This window comes from Pinus tabuliformis, chromosome X, assembly GCF_031772625.1.
Source record: "Pinus tabuliformis cultivar Carrire ecotype Pingquan chromosome X, CPIR1, whole genome shotgun sequence".
NCBI classification, from domain to species: domain Eukaryota; kingdom Viridiplantae; phylum Streptophyta; class Pinopsida; order Pinales; family Pinaceae; genus Pinus; species Pinus tabuliformis.
The window spans coordinates 547,309,993-547,326,777 of NC_142308.1; the positions used below are offsets into that span (position 1 = coordinate 547,309,993).

The 16,785-nt window shown below is 42.9% G+C and overlaps 1 protein-coding gene across 4 annotated transcripts in view; it reads right to left on the minus strand.

Moving 5' to 3' along the window:
- LOC149141166 (putative inactive purple acid phosphatase 27) overlaps window positions 1-16,785 on the minus strand; it is a 421,526-nt gene that overhangs the window by 376,304 nt on the left and 28,437 nt on the right. The gene's annotated exons all lie outside the window — the stretch shown is intronic.

Here is a 16,785-nt window from a genome sequence, read left to right on the forward strand (position 1 = left end):
CGATATGCTTGGAGCGATCATGAAATATGGGATTCTCTGACAAACGAATCCCACTCTGGTTGTCACAAAGGATCACGGTGGTATCCAATGTAAATCCAAACAGCTCACTGAAGAGCTTTCACAACCAAACTGCCTCACAGGAGGCCATGCTGGCAGCAATATACTCTGCTTCGGCGGTGCTCAAGGCCACCGACTTCTGCTTCCTACTCATCCAGGATATCGAAGCAGATCCCAAGGAGAAACAACACCCGGAAGTGCTCTTACGGTCCTCCACATTGCCTGCCCAATCAGCATCTGTGTATCCAAATAGTCTCACATCTCCGGCAGTGTATCTTAACCCATAAGTGATAGTGCCACGAAGATATCTCAACAGATTCTTGGCACCAATCCAATGTATGTGGTGGGGTTCAACCATATGTTGACTCAACGTGTTGACTGCGAAGCATATATCTGGACGGGAGTTCACTAAGAACATTAATGCTCCGACGAGTTGTCGATACTCGGTAGCATTTCGTAAAACAGGTCCAGCAGCACTACCGCTTAACTTCTTGAAGTCAAGCTCCATCAGGGTAGTTACAGGCTTGCAGTCCACCATATCGAATCTTTCCAATATCTTCACCACATATTTTCCTTAAGATAGGAAAATTTCCCTTGGCTTCTGCCACACTTCAAGTCCTTGGTTCTTCATTTCAAATTCAGAAGCCAACTCCCTCTTACATTTGAGAATGAGCGGGTATGCACCTGTTAGAAAGAGGTCATCCACATACAACACCAATATGAGAGGCTTGTCATCTTCAACCTTAAAGTAAAGGTTAGGATCAACTTCACTCCTAGTGAATCCCAACTTCATCAAGTAGCTATCAATCCTCTCATACCATGCTCAGGGTGCTTGCTTCAACCCATAGAGAGCCTTCTTCAACCTGCATACATGAGATTTTCAATCATAAATCTCAAATCCTTCCAGTTGCTCCACATAGACCTCTTCTTTGATCGAGCCGCGCAAGAACGCGGTCTTGACATCCATCTGATGTAGGTTCCATCCTTGTGAAGCCACAAGGGCTATGATCAAGCGGATGGTTGTATATTTGGCAACAGGTGCAAATATCACATCATAGTCTATACCTTCCTTCTGGGAGAAACCACGAGCAACAAGACGAGCCTTATACTTTTCCGTACTTCCATCTGCTGCATGCTTTATCTTGTAAAGCCATTTAGAAGTGACAATTGTCTTGTCCTGAGATCTAGGAACTACTTCCCAGACATCATTCTCCATAATAGACTCATATTCTATGGTCATAGCATCCTTCCATACTTGATGCTTGACAGCATCTGAGAATGATGAAGGCTCATTTGTATGATCGTGCTCATGATGGTCAGGTATCCGTGATACCTGTTAGGTTTCTTACTTTGACGAAAGGTTCCTCGGGGTGCAGCATGTCCTTCAGCATCATCAAGTATCCCCCTAAGCCATGAAGGCCTCTTCCTAGAAGAGGAAGGCTCAGGTGGATAAATAGGATCCATGGGTTCCTCCACATCAAGCATTGTTACATCATCTACCCATAGAGACAACTTCCACAATCATACAGTTCTTCCTTTCTGCCACACCATTCTACTCAGGAGTATGTGGTGTAGTAGTCTCCCTCTTAATGCCAGCCTCAGATATGCCTGAGTGAACCAACTGTAATATATCGGAGGTCTTGCTTAGGCTTGAGGGGAATGGTCCCCTTTTGAGCTTTCCTTCGGCACATCCCGAACATACACCTTCTTTTTCTACTTGGAATTCGGGTATCCCTGTTACCATATGTCTTACATCGGGTAGATCTTTGTAATGAAGGTGGGCAAACCTCCGATGCCAAAGTTCAGACTGAAAAGATGTGTCATAATATATGACACCTAGCAGACTTCCATCGACCTGATATAATGAATCAACACGAAACCCAAGAGCAAAGGCATCTTTAACATTATTTTTCCATATATGTACCTTGCCATCACTGAAGGTTACCTTGTAGCCTTTGTCTTCTATTGTCGAGATGGACACCAGGTTCTTTCGGAGGTCGGGTGCATTTAATACATCCTGGAATTTCTAGCCTTCTTGAATGGTTGTCCTCTTCCTTGATTCCCAGCTCTCCTCTTACCTTTGCTATTGAATTTGTCATTCCTTTGATTGCCATCAGAGGGATTTTGATCATCGTCCCAGTGTGAGTCCTTTCTATCAGGGCACTCCCTTGCATAGTGACCTACTTTATCGCAGATGTAACATCGTCCTTTTCTTCCACCCTTAGGTCCAGCCTTTCCTTTTGATTTAGTCCCGGAATTATTTATTTTCTTAGCATGAGAAGAAAAGGCAGCAGGAGGACCTTTAGGCATGGGCATTTCTTGCTCTTCTACCCTTGTTTCTTCTTGAATGCATCTAGCCATTAATTCCTCGAAACCAGGAATTATATTATTGTTCAGAAGAGTAGTCCTGAACACGTACCATTCGGATGGTAATCCTCCAAGAGTCGTGAGTGCCATTTCTCTGTCAATAATAGTCTCCCCAATAGATAGGAGATCGTTCTTGATCTCGGTGATTCTTAAGAAGTATGCTTGCATACTCTCATTTTTACCCTTTTTGATTTTCCTCAATTTATTTCTAAGAAACAAAACTTGATTTGCATCATTAACTTTAAATAAACTCACCACTCTATCGTAGATTTCCTTGGAGGTGTCCAGTTCAGAGATATAGGCCACCAAGTGCTTGTCAATAGAGTCCCGAATGATCTTCTTTGTTTTGACTTCTCCGTTTTTCCATTTGTTCCAGGCAACAGCAGATGCATTTGATGGAGGCTCAACAATATTGCCTCTTACATGGTCCAACACTCCTTGATCTTCTAAGGTTAGATCGATAGACTTCTTCCATCCGTGATAGTCAACTTTCTCACGGAGCTTGTCTTCGATAGGAAAAAGTGTTGAGGACCCCATAGTTCTTTTAGGATAGCCTTACCAATCTTCTCTGCGGTGATTGCTCTTGCTCTTGCTTGGGCTTTGTCTTCACCTCAGCTCTCATTCCATGTTAAGTTATGGTATGTTCTATGCTTATAACAGTTTACTTCTTTTTCTTATTATAATCCACAGATTAGCAATCACATGTACATAAAGTAAAGTGCAGATAGAACATTAAACGATCGACAGAAAACAAGCCAAGACAAGAGACACAAGATGTGGTGGCTAGCTAGGGACAAACCCCACAATGTGTGGGGAAACCCTTTGATCAAATCTTCTTTTATCTTCAATAATTCAGCAGAGAGAAATAGTACAATAAATCTGATTTATATCAGCAGTAGCAAACCCTAGATCAGCGGCATCAGCATTAGCGGCTTCATCATCAAACTAGGGCAGACGATATCTCACAAACCAATCGTTGGATCGGCTTGATTCCACCAGCAAAAGTTGCGGCTTTCAGAGGAGGTTCATATGAACCTACAGCGCAGTTCAGATGAGGAGATCTAGTCCACACAGGTCAAACTTCACTTCTGCAGTTGCAGCTTCAGTTTCAGCAACTTCCTTCAAACTAGGGCAGTCGATATCTTGCAAATCGTCCGTCGGATTGAATTTGATTCCACCACCAAAAGTTGCGGCTTTTAGAGGAGGTTCAGATGAACCTACAGCGCAGTTCAGATGAGGAGATCTTCTAGTCCACGCAGGTCAAACTTCACTTCTGCAGTTGCAGCTTCAGTTTCAGCAGCTTTCGGCTTCACATGTGTGAGGGAGAGACCCTTTTCTGCGCAGTAGAGAAGAGACTCTTTTCTGCGCAGTAGAGAGAGAGAGATGTGATGAAATGAGTGAGTCCAAATGAGGAAAAGTCCTCCTATATTTATACACAACGTTGGTGTTTGAATAGATGCGACTGTTGGGCTTCTGAGCCTACATGAGTTGTAGGTCGGCTTGATAATAATTCCATAATCAAAATAAATTCATATCTCCATGAATACTTATCGGAATCGGATGATCTTTATATCAATCCTACACCTCTCGACGAGAGGAATCTAATGAACATATTATCAGCCATGAATAAGATGACCCACATGAAGTTTTGCCCTAGTTGTCAATTTTCACACTTGGCGTATATCCTTACGCCAAAATAATACTCTGCATCTTGGTTGGGCCAACCTGCACCAGGGGGTGGGGTTAGGGTCAAACCCCATATAGATGAAGAGATATCTACAAGATATTTGCAAGCATTAGAAAAGTTGATACCTGACAGGGAGGAATGTGCTAGTGTGCGTCTTGAATTAGGCAGATATTTCAGTTGCACTGGTTTGTTTGGTACCTTTCATGCGATGGAAGATAGAGACAGATTTGATGCTCTCACGTGGTAGGAATCATATGGCAGCCAGGGACTTTTGCCAAAATTGGCAAAAAAAGTTCTCTCGCAAATTGTAAATACTTCTTCTGTAGAGAGGTGTTGGAGCAACTACAACTTCATACATAATGTGAAAAGAAATAGACTCAATGAAAACCGGGCAGAAAGCTTGGTTTATGTGCACTACAACTTGAGGTTGTTGAGTCATTACTGTGATCGGGCTTATGAGGATCCAACATATAAAATTTGGGACAACCACCCAAAGGATGATAATTTGGAGGATGGCACTATACATCTTGAAGAACTGGAAGCAGAACTTATGAGAGAGGAAGATGAAGCAATAACCATGCCACCTCCACCATCCAGTAGCAGTGCTCGAGTTCCGAGTCTTGTTCCTTTGCTGTCGCCACCTCCATCTACACCCTCACGTGGAGGGCATGTGCCTTCTGGTTTTGGTCGTCGGTCTGTGCGGGAGGAGACTCCTAGAAGACCACCACGACCTGCTCATACATCAGACACTTCTCGTGGCAAGGGCCACATGAAGTAGTAGATAATAGATTTACAGTTTACTTGTCTTTTCTAGTTTCTATTAGTTTTCATAACTGTTGAGTCTTGACTCTTTCATATTTATTATGATATTTTTTGTAAACAATATATGACAATTTAAGTTTGAAGTTTGAAGTTGGCAATTATAACTCATTGGTAATTATTCTGAATTATGAATATGATGCCTCGTGAAAGTTGTCTCATTTCATTTCATAATTCATTTTATAACATTTCATTTCATGTTAGATATTATTTCTTGTAATGGTTAAACTTAACTTACAAGTACAACTGTGGTGATCAATGACGATAATGTTATATATTGAATTTTCAATTTTGAAAGCTTGAAGTTGAAACTTTAAGATTGATGAATCATGATTCATGAGACTCAATATGTTGTATGTTACTAACTTGTGGACGTGGCTGATGAAGATTATAACTTCTAGATGATTGATGTTATATGGTTCAATGATCAATCTATGTTTTTTTTATGTTTTTTATATCTAATTCATCATTCTACATGTTTTTGTTGGCATATATGTATCAAAATATAGAAAATATAAAAATTATATATATTATATAAAAATCGCTCCGGGATTCGCTCCCAAACCAGGAGCATTTGAAAATGTCGCTCCCGCAACCGTTTTCGCTCCTGCTCCCGAGTAACACTGGTCATTCTATTCTCTAGAGCAGGGTTTGCTAAGAGAGATAGAATTAGTGATCGGGAGTTGCAGCTGAGGGGCATTGAGTACAGAGAGACAGAGAGGCAGAGATAGTGCCGGGAGAGCAGCAAAGTAGCCGGGGAGAGTGACGCAGAGCCAGCCAGGGCTCACACAAGGCCACACAAAGGCAGCCAGGAGCTGCGCAGAGCCTTAGAGAGGCCAGCATTGTTGATGCAGAGGGCCAGAAGGTTGACGCAGGGCCTCCTAAGGCTGACGCAGACCCATCCGGGGTGATGCAGGGCCAGCGCTGGGCAGAGAGGGGCTGACACAGTCCAGAAAAGGCTAACATTGGGGTTTCTGGGCCAGATTGGTGTTGAGGAGCTGCCAGAAGGATTATCCAGGGTTTCAGCCAGGAGATTTGTCTCAAACTGAGAGGTATTATTTCCAAGGAAATTCTATGTTGGATAAGCCAGTTTCGACACCCAGATTGTACTCTGATATTGCTTAATAAGAAAACCCTTAGATAGCTGCACCGGTTTTCCCACATTCGGTTTTTTCGAGGACATTGGTCTAAAAATAATGGTGTCATATGGTGTGATTGTTTCTGTTTCCTTTAGTTGTTGATCTGTAATATGTTGAGCATGCACTAGTGTTTATTTTCAGTATTTACATTGTAAATAACTTGTTAAGTAACATAACAAGTAGGTAGGAATAAATCAAATAAAGTGCATGGAGGGTTTCTAACAAAGTAGACTTAGAAACTTAAACATGGTATCAGTGCGTGATTTCAGATCACAAGAGGACTAAGGACATCAGCCGAGCGGAGCAATAGCAGCAGAAAACAGTTGTCCTAAGGTGACAGAAGCTGTTTCTAGTAGAGCAACAACAAGGAAGGGTGACACAGTGCCTGCGTCATCAAGGGTGAGCCAGGAAGAGGCAGCGCAGAGGCTAAGGAAGGCAAAGGGAGCCTCACGCAAAGCCATGCAGAAGCTGGGAGCGCAGATGCAGTTGGCTGAGGAGGCCGGGTTGCTGGTGCTACGATTGCGCAGCGCCTAGGAGCTCTCACCTTTAGGTTGCTGGGGTTTAGAAGGCTGTGGGAATATTGCAAAGTGTAGCTGGTGAGGTACTGTAGTCAGAACAGTACTTGACAGAGCAAGGCCAAGAGGAGGGAGTTGCTGCCGAGGGTTTCTAGCCGAGGAACCTGGATCAGTGGTGCAATTGCACAAGACGATCAGAGTAGGGGGCATCTCGACAGCGGTAGAAGGATTTCCAAGAGGGAAATCAGGACTTAGAGGGAGTCCAGAAGAGAACTTCCAGACAGGAAGTAGAGACTCGAAGGAGTCGAACAGAGAACTTCCAGGAGGGAAGTAGAAGAGCATCATGGTACTACACGGAGTAAGAGACCAAGATAGATTGGACGAAGCATCGAACTTAGCAATCTGGAATGCCAGAATCTTATCTGTACTTGACAGAAATCATGTCAAGAACTTCGCCTTGAAGATAATATCTATCCCAGTTGACCCAAATGATAACGACAAGTGCGAGGAGGCAATGGCAATGGCCAAGCGCATCATCCTTGACAGGGTCAAGGATCATGTAGTACCACACATTGCCGGGAAGGAAACGGCATATGAGATGTGTTGTCGCACAGAATGTCTAGGCACTATGACAACGGCTCAAATCGGGGGCTGTCACCCTGATCCCCAATTTCTTCGTTTAAGTTGTCTCCCTACAGCAAGCTAAGGGGGGTAGACCCTATGGAAAAGTGGAATGAAGAAGAACTAGTTGGGAACCAGCCAGTTCGGGAGACACAGTGAAGCGATCAAGTAGTTAACTAAGATTTAGCAAGACTTATAGGATTTGATTAGATTTTAAACGATTGATACCAGTGCCTTATGGAGTCAAGGATCTTACTAGGGAAATTAAGACCAAGTAATAGATCAGGTACTATCCCTTTTGCGAAAAAAGGGGGTGTACTGTTATGGATCGTTGACACATAGTGGTCAACATCTGGCTCTACTTGGGGACACGTTGCTACAACGGAGGAATGTGAGAATCCAAAATTTGCATCCACGCAACACACAATATAACATAAGTAGCGTCCATCCAAAACATCATCATATAACGTTAAGCACAAGAAATATATAAGCTCTTCATTTATTAACTAGTCTAATAACATGAAAAACACAAATCTAACTACAAAATGAAATACTGAAATAACAAGGCATAAGGTTAGAAATACAATACAAAGATGCCCATGGCATCAGATGCGTTCAATATAGTGCATACTGAGCATTTGCCTGCTTTCAAGCAAATCTGTCGACTGTTTCTCGGATGTGCCATGTCCAATTCTGCATACGGTAGGACTTTTTCCTATCCGAAAATCAAGTTGTTCGCGACCATCTGATGCATCAAATCGCTTTCTCATTCTCTTTCTCTTGCGCTTTTTCTTTGTGGCAGGCTATATCACTGATGATGTGGAACATTCTGCTTCAAAACTCTCAGATGAAGTATGTAAGATATGCATGACATGTCTTTCTTCATTCTGCATCTGCTCTGTCAAGGATGATGGATCAGTCGCACAGGTATCATGAGTTATAACTTGACCCTTTTTTATTTCTTCTTCGATCATGTCATTCTTAGTTAAATCTTCGTTAATGGAGTTAGCCTCTTTCTCGGGATATTCACAACAAGACAGGACCTGTGATTTCCTCTCTTTCATCCTTTTATGCAATGAACCCATTTCTCTGGCATGTCTTACTATTAACTTCGCTTGATTGAGTTCAGTTTTTACGAATCTTTCTTGCAGAGTGACATGATTAGCTTGCATAGCCTTTATTTGATTCTGAATAATGGACATCTGATTAGAATGATTAACTTCCATTATTTTAATCTGTTCTCGATGATATGTATTCCATCTGTATTTATGACACATGGTCCCTGCTTTTCTTCTATGGCCAATAATCTATTCTGAAGAGATATTTGACCAACATCCATGTCCTTTATAATTTTATCATTTTTTGCTTTCATGCCCGTGATACAGTTTTGCATATAGTTTATTTCTTTCTTAAGATTTCCCTGCTGATTATTATAATCGAATCTCATGATGGTCATTTCTTCATCCATAGTTGACAACTTGTTCTGAATCGCACTTATTTCTTCCTGATAACTTGCTTCCATGGCAGTCACTTGATTTGAATGATCGAATTCCATGATCGTCATATTTTCCTCTAGGGCTAATAACTTGTTTTGAATAGAATTAATTTCCTTGTCATGATTAGCTTTCATGGTTTCCATTTCCTTAGCATGCTGACTTTGCATGTCGGTTACGTGATCAGAGTGTTTAATTTTCATGATTTCCATCTCCTTATCATGTTTTTCCAGGGGAGCGTATAAAGTTTTCATATCCTTGACGTAATTAGTTACAAATTTTTCTTGATTAAGCTCCATATTTTTTACCAGCCGCATTAGTTCTTCTATAATTTGCTTATCATTTTCCCTTTCATTGTCTACACTAAATTGACAACTTGTCCCTGTTTTCCCACTGTGATGGATTTGATCTGCAACGGTACAAGTGGATGGCACATTTTGATATGGAGAATTGTCTTGAAATCTTTCATCGACAACTAGATCCTTCAAAAGATCACTTTCATTTTGTTGCATAATTTTAGGGGCACAAGGCGAGCTACCTTGATAACCATATCTATCTTTAAAAGCATTGACGATGTCTTGGAAAGAAGCAAAAGAATCTTTAAAACAATTATTAAACCAATTCAAAACATCACCCTCTAAAGAAAAGGCAAATAGAAGCATTTTGACATCTTCATGATCATACTGGGGAGAACTACAATATATGAGCATTGTATGAGTAAACCTGCATAGATGCTTTCTAACAGCGACTGAATCACCACTCGAGAACAAAGACAATTTATGAATGGCCACTTCCGGAATATCATGGAGAACATCAGTAAAATGACACGGGGTAAACGAATCATCCATGATGAATTTCCTGAAGGAATAATGAGGGACCAAATGGATGATAGAGAGAGACCCCTATTCAAGAAAATCAAGAGATCCACAAGAAGCGAGCTTCTAGTAGAAATTCTTGTAAGAAATGAAAGAAGTGGAGTCGCCACTTGAACATGAATCTAACTCTAGGATCCAAAAGGCAACAAACAACCGGATATAAGGGAGGGCTTCTTGTCTGAGAAATAATAAATGGAAGAAGTGGAGTCGCCACCCAAACAAGAAACGAACCGAAATGTCCAGGTGCTAAAGGTGCAGATGAAACGATTAACGAGATGATGAAAGATAGGGCGATGAAAAGATCAAATGACGCTAGGAAATGTTGTGCCGCTTGACAGGCTAATGAATGGCGGAAAAGATGAGATGATTAAAACGATGTCAAAGAAACCAAGGACATAAAAAACTCTGTCCCCGATGGCAATTCCAAGGAGTGTTGACTTTGCCGGCTCAAATGAGAGATGAGAAAGATGAAAGATGAATGTCGTAAAGCCAAGGCCCAATAAATCAGTCCCCAACAACGGTGCCAAAAATGTTGTCATTGACGGCCCAAATGAAAAGATGAGAAATGAAAAGTCGTTGAAACGCCGAGAATAAAATATCCCCGGCAACGGCGCCAAAAAATGTTGTCGCACAGAATGTCTAGGCACCGCGACAACGGCTCAGATCGGGGGCTGTCACCCTAATCCCCAATCTCTCCGTTTAAGCTGTCTCCCTACAACAGGCTAAGGGGGGTAGACCCTATGGAAAAGTGGAATGAAGAAGAACTAGTTGGGAACCAGCCAGTTCGGGAGACACAGTGAAGCGATCAAGTACTTGATTAAGATTTAGCAAGACTTATAGGATTTGATTAGATTTTAAACTATTGATACCAATGCCTTATGGAGTCAACGATTTTGCTAGGGAAATTAAGACCAAGTAATCGATCAGGTGCTATCCCTTTTGCAAAAAAAGGGGGTGTACTACTATGGGTCGTTGACACATAGTGGTCAACAAGATGTGGGATGCTCTCAAGAAATTGTACCACCATACTTCTATGTAGAGAAGAATGCTACTTGAGAATCAGTTGAGGTCGTATTAGATGAAGAAGGGAGAACTGATTGACACCCTCTCGGAGGACTGAATGAGATCCGAGATCAGTTGACTACTATAGAAGCCACTCCGGATCAGGAGTTGATGGTGAGGACAGCCCTGAATGTTGTCTCAGAAGACTGGAAGGTATTTGTCCAGAGTATACTGGGCAGAGAGACACTTCCACCTTGGGATGAGATGTGGGCGGCTCTTCGCCAGGAAGAGATCAGACGGCAGTCGAAGACGGGTAGCAGCAGCAAGGGGATCAAAGTCAAACAAGAGGAGGAAGATGTTGCCCTAGCATCTGAGGGAAAGCAGGAAAAGCAGAAGAAGAAGGATCTCTCCAAGATCAAGTGCTTCCACTGTGGGGAGCTGGGTCATTATGCGACCCAGTGTCTAAGGAAGAAGAGTAAGGGAGAGTCTTCCGAGACTAAGGCAGTGCCAGCACGGGCAGAGAAGGAAGTTTTGACAAACGATGACTATGCCATGAGTGCACACGCACCACTTGAGCGGAAGTGGGGAGACATCGAGTTGTAGTCAGGCGGACTACAGGTGATGAGGGGCTAGATCCTCGAGGTACCCAACCTCTTGGATTAGACCTTGCTACGAGAGCCCCGAAGAGGAGTAGCAGGACCTGCTGAGTCGAGTAGAGTTGGATGCGAATGGAGCGGCAGAGAGAGCTACAGTGCAGGAGTACCGAGACAGCGCGAGGCTAGCAGGCTGCAACAGTGCGAGAGGCACAGGAGTGTTGCACCAGTGTAGGATGGCACAGAGAGGTGTGCAACGATACGAGATACAGGGAGTTATTGTAGCAGCGCAGAGGTCAGAGAGGGAGCACTTGTCAGCAGCAGAGGGAGCTTCAGCATCAGGAGGGTCTCTAGCCCAACAGGGAGGTCAAATTGGGAGATCAGTTACTTACTTCTCAGTAAGTGAGTTGCAGTGTAGCAATGGGCAACATGATGAGAGGAGGTGCAGTGCGGATGCAGTGCTGGGAGAAAGGACCAGCAACAGCACGGATGCAGAGGGAGCTGTCGTACAGATACAGCAGTGGCAGTGGCAGAACCATGGGTAGCAGTACAGGATATAGCAGTGCAGAGGATGGTGGGCAGCAAGCCTAGCAACAGCACAGAGACCGATGTCGGATGATCAGAGTAGTACTCAGTGAGGACTATTGCTAGAGCATAGTCCTCACTAAGAGGGAGTGTTTATTTGCGGTAGCATCGGATGTGCTCTAGCCACGAAATTTGGTGGAGAGGTTGGGGCAAATGAGATCTCCAGTACCCAGAAAGGGTTTGGGCAGATTCTAAACAGTTCAGGAGATATTAAAATAATTAATATTTTTAATAGAGTCCCTAAGTCTAAACTTAGGGAAATTAAAATATTAATGTGGATTAATATGAAACTGTGTTAGAATGGTCCAAAAGACATGGATCAAACCAGATCTAATCTTAGCCGTTGATTAGGGACTTAATCTCAGCCGTTGATATGTCAACGAGAAAAGTATAAGAGGAGGCTTGAGGGTCACTTGGAGAATACACCAGAGTGATCAGTCATTCTATTCTCTAGAATGGGTTTGCTAAGAGAGATAGAATTAGTGATCGGGAGTTGCAGCTGAGGGGCATTGAGTACAGAGAGACAGAGAGGCAGAGATAGTGCCGGGAGAGTAGCACAGTAGCCAGGGAGAGTGATGCAGAGCTAGCCAGGGCCAAGCAGAGGCAGCTGGGAGCTGCGCAGAGCCTCAGAGAGGCCAGGATTGCTGACGCAGAGGGCCAGAAGGCTGATGCAAGGCTTCCTAAGGCTGACGCAGACCCATCGGGGGTGACGCAGGGCCAGCGCTGGGGAGAGAGGGGCTGACGTAGTCCAGGAAAGGCTGACGCTGGGGTTTCTGCGGCAGATTGGTGCTAAGGAGCTGCCGAAAGGATTATCCAAGGTTTTAGCCAGGAGATTTGTCTCAAACTGAGAGGTATTACTGCCAAGGAAATTCTCTGTTGGGTAAGCCAATTTCGGCACCCAAATTGTAATCTGCTATTTCTTAATAAAAAAAGCCTCAGATAGTTGCATAGATTTTCCCACATTGGGTTTTTCCAGGGACATTGGTCCAAAAATAATGGTGTCATATGGTGTGATTGTTTTTGTTTCCTTTAGTCGCTGATCTATAATATGTTGAGCATGCACTAGTGTTTATTTTCAGTATTTACATTGTAAATAACTTGTTAAGTAACATAACAAGTAGGTAGGAATAAATCAGATAAAGTGCATGGAGGATTTCTAACTAAGTAGACTTAGAAACTTCAACAAAGACCAAGGATGAGATCTTTGATCGATTCAGAGAGTTTAAGGCTCTCGTTGAAAATATGACAGGGAAAAAGATAAAGGTATTGCATTCAGATAATGGTGGAGAATATACGGACAGAGACTTCACAGATTTCTGCGCAAAGGAGGGCATCAAAAGAGAGTGGACAACTCCATATAATCTGGAGCAGAATGGAGTAGTAGAGTGGAAAAATAGAACTATTGTTGGGGCAGCCAAAGCTATGTTGTATGATCAAGATCTACCTAAGTTTTTATGGGCAGAAGCTTGCAACACAACGGTGTATATCCAAAATAGAACTCCTCATAGAGCATTGGGGAAGAAAACACCCGAAGGAGTCTTCACAGGGAAGAAGCCGGAAGTCAGTCATCTCAGGATATTCGAAAGCATGGCATATTGTCACATTCCAGACGAGAAGCGCAGTAAACTAGATCAGACTGCAGAAAAGGGGTATCTCGTAGGATATAGCGAGACCTCAAAAGCATACAGAATCTACATTCCTAGCAACAAGAAGATTGTAGTGAGACGGGATGCAAAGTTCATGGAGGATAGAGATTTCAGGAAATCTCGAGAGATGCCAGCAAAAGGTCAGTCAGTAGATGTTCCACTAGTCCAGGAGCAGCAGGGGCAGCAAGGAGGACATACACCTGGATAGAGCACAATGACCAGTACCAGTATTTCCTCGGAAGGAGGAAATCCAGACAGTTCTCAGCAGATGGAACAACAGGATCAGGAGGAGGAGTTGATTGAGTTTCCCACCACCAGTGGTAGAACCAACAGAGAAGTACAGCAGACATTGAGGGACGCAGAGGAGTTTGTTGGAGCTCCTAGAACCAAGAAAAGGCAACGTAGACAACCTGATAGATACCAGGCATTGGTAGCTCAGGTTGACGAACCCTCTAGCTTTCAGGAAGTCGTTTAACACCAAGTTTGGGTGGATGCCATGGTAGAAGAGTACAACTCTATCATGACGAATGACGTCTGGGAAGTAGTACCTAGACCAGAAGATAGATCAATTGTAGGATCAAGATGGATCTACAAGATCAAGTATGCTGCAGATGGAAATATAGTGAAGTACAAGGCTAGGCTCGTGGCAAAGGGGTACGCTCAGAAGAAGGAATGGACTATGAAGAGACCTTCGCCCCAGTTTCCCATTACACCTCTATCAAATCTGTTATATTCCTAGCAGCTCAAATGGGATGGGAGATTCACCAGATGGATGTCAAGACAACATTCTTGAACGGGGTGATAGAAGAGGAGGTGTATATAGAACAGCTCGAAGGCTTCGAAACTCATGAGAAGAGAACTCATGTTTGCATATTAAAGAAAGCCCTGTATGGGCTCAAGCAGGCACCCAGAGCATGGTATGGTCGGATTGATAGTTACTTGCAGCAGTTGGGATTTGTCAAAAGTGATGTTGATCCCAATCTCTACTATTTGATGGTAGAGAATGAGCCACTTATTCTGGTATTATATGTGGATGACTTGTTTCTAACAGGGTCATCCAGGCTCATACAAGATTGCAAGAAGAATCTTGAAGCTGAAGTCGATATGAAAGACATGCGGTTGATGCATTATTTTCTAGGGTTGGAAGTTTGGCGAAAGAATGGGGAGATCTTCCTTGGGCAAGAAAGATATGCTACAGAGATTCTGAAGAGATTCACAATGCAGGATTGTCGACCCATGGCTATTTCCATGATCATCAACTGGAAGAAAATAGATGCATCGGGAGACAAGGAAGTGGACCCCATCTTGTATAGACAGCTCATTGGGTTGCTCATGTATTTGGTCAACACTAGGCCAAACATTTGCTTTGTTGTCAACACTCTTAGTCAGTCCATGGTAGAACCAAAAAGGGTGCATTGGGTGGCAGCTAAACACATTCTTAGGTATGTGCGTGGAACAGTGGGATATAGGTTGAAATACTCCTAAGGGGAGGACGTCAGATTGAATGGGTTCACAAATGCAGATTGGGCAGGTAGTTCAGTAGACCGAAAAGGTACCTCGGGGTACTGCTTCAATGTTGGATCAGGGATGATATCTTGGTGCAGCAGGAAGCATAATTTGATAGCTCTGAGCTCAACAAAAGCAGAATATATGGCAGCCAGCACAGCTACGTGCGAAGCTATATGGCTTAGAAAACTCCTTGTTGTTGATTTGGGGTAGCATCAAATGTGCTCTAGGCCTCAAATTTTGCAGGGAGGCTTAGGCACATGTATTCCAAAGAACCCAGAAAGCGTTTTGGGAAATTCCACCCAGAAACGATTTTATTAAAATAATTAATATTTTTTAATGGGACCCTAAGTCTAAACTTAGGAAATGAAAAATATTAATGGGTATTAATCTAATTGCGGTTGTAACTTCTAGAAGAAGACAAGGATCAAGCTAAAATGATCTTAGCCATCGATTAGCTTTTAATCTAGGCCGTTGAATGTCAACGAGAAGATTATTTAAGGGAGCTTGAGGGTCATTTGGAAAACACACCAAGAGATCAAGAGATCAAGTTTCTAAAGTGAAAAGTTCTCAAGAGGAAATTCTGATCGAGGAGATTTCTTACAGAGAAGGGCAGTGAGTATCCGGAAGAAGGAAGTTTTCTTGGGCCGGAGAGTACGAGGCAGAGAGAGGGCAGAACGACGTCCAAAGAGAGGCAAACACTGGCCCACGCAGAGCTGACGCAGTGGCAACACAGGCCTTAGAGGGAAATCGAATTCCTGCTGAGGAAATCGAGTTTCAATAGCTGGGAGCCAGAGTGTGAGACCGAGAGGCAGAGATTTGGATTTTCCAGCCAGCAGAGGGTCCAGAGAAGGAGCAGCGTGATACCCAACAGGGGTGATGCAGGAACTGTGTGGGAGTGACGCAGTTCTGCGTAGAGGCTACAGTTCAGCGTGATCAGACTCAGATTCTCCTAGTGACAGGGCGAGATAATTTCACCATTTGTTTTGTCCAATTTCTCTCTATATCGGATTGCTAGTTGAGCATCCAAGAATTGTACTCAAATTTTCTCCTACATAATAATAAAATCCTCAGATCTACTGCACCGATTTTCACGCATTGGGTTTTTCTGGGGACTTTTGTCCAAAAACAACGATGTCATTTGTGTTGTATTTTCTTTCTTGCTCAGTTTCTTGTTTCCGCATAACATTTAATTAAGTGAAGGTTGCAGTGTATGTATTACGATATTTTCCATAGGAAACTACAAGTAATTTGTTTAAAGGAATTTAACAAATAGGAGTAATATCATCACTTGTTGTAGTAGGGATTCCAGTTTAGGAATTTTCACACTTGTGAGCTCGTTCAGAAAAAGGATAGAAGCGACCAAGGTTTATTGTGATAATCAGAGTTTTATCAAACTCTCTGAGAATCCAGTATTTCATGATCGATCGGAACACATTGATATCAGGTGTCACTTTATCAGAGACTGTGTTTAGCGTGGGGCAGTACAACTACAGTATGTACCCACAAGAGATCAGGTAGTAGACATACTCAAAAGGCTCTAGAAAGAGCTAATTTAATTCAATTCAGAGAGCATATGGGTATGGTAGAGAATCTGTTTCAGTAGCAGAAACAAGTGATTTCTCAGTTACAGTGGCAAAGGGAGTTGCAGTATGGATGTAGTGTTGACAAGTGGCAGGGTCAGCAGCAGTACAGATGTAGCATTTGCGCAGTAGTTGGTGGGCAAGATGTCAGACATCAACAAGTGCAGAGGGAGATGTTACAGAACAAGGTGATGCTTCAGCAAGTTACATTACTAAAGCACATTCCTCGCTAAGAGGGAATGTTAATTTTTGGTAGCATCGTATGTGCTCTAAGTCTCAAATTTTTCAGGAAGGCTT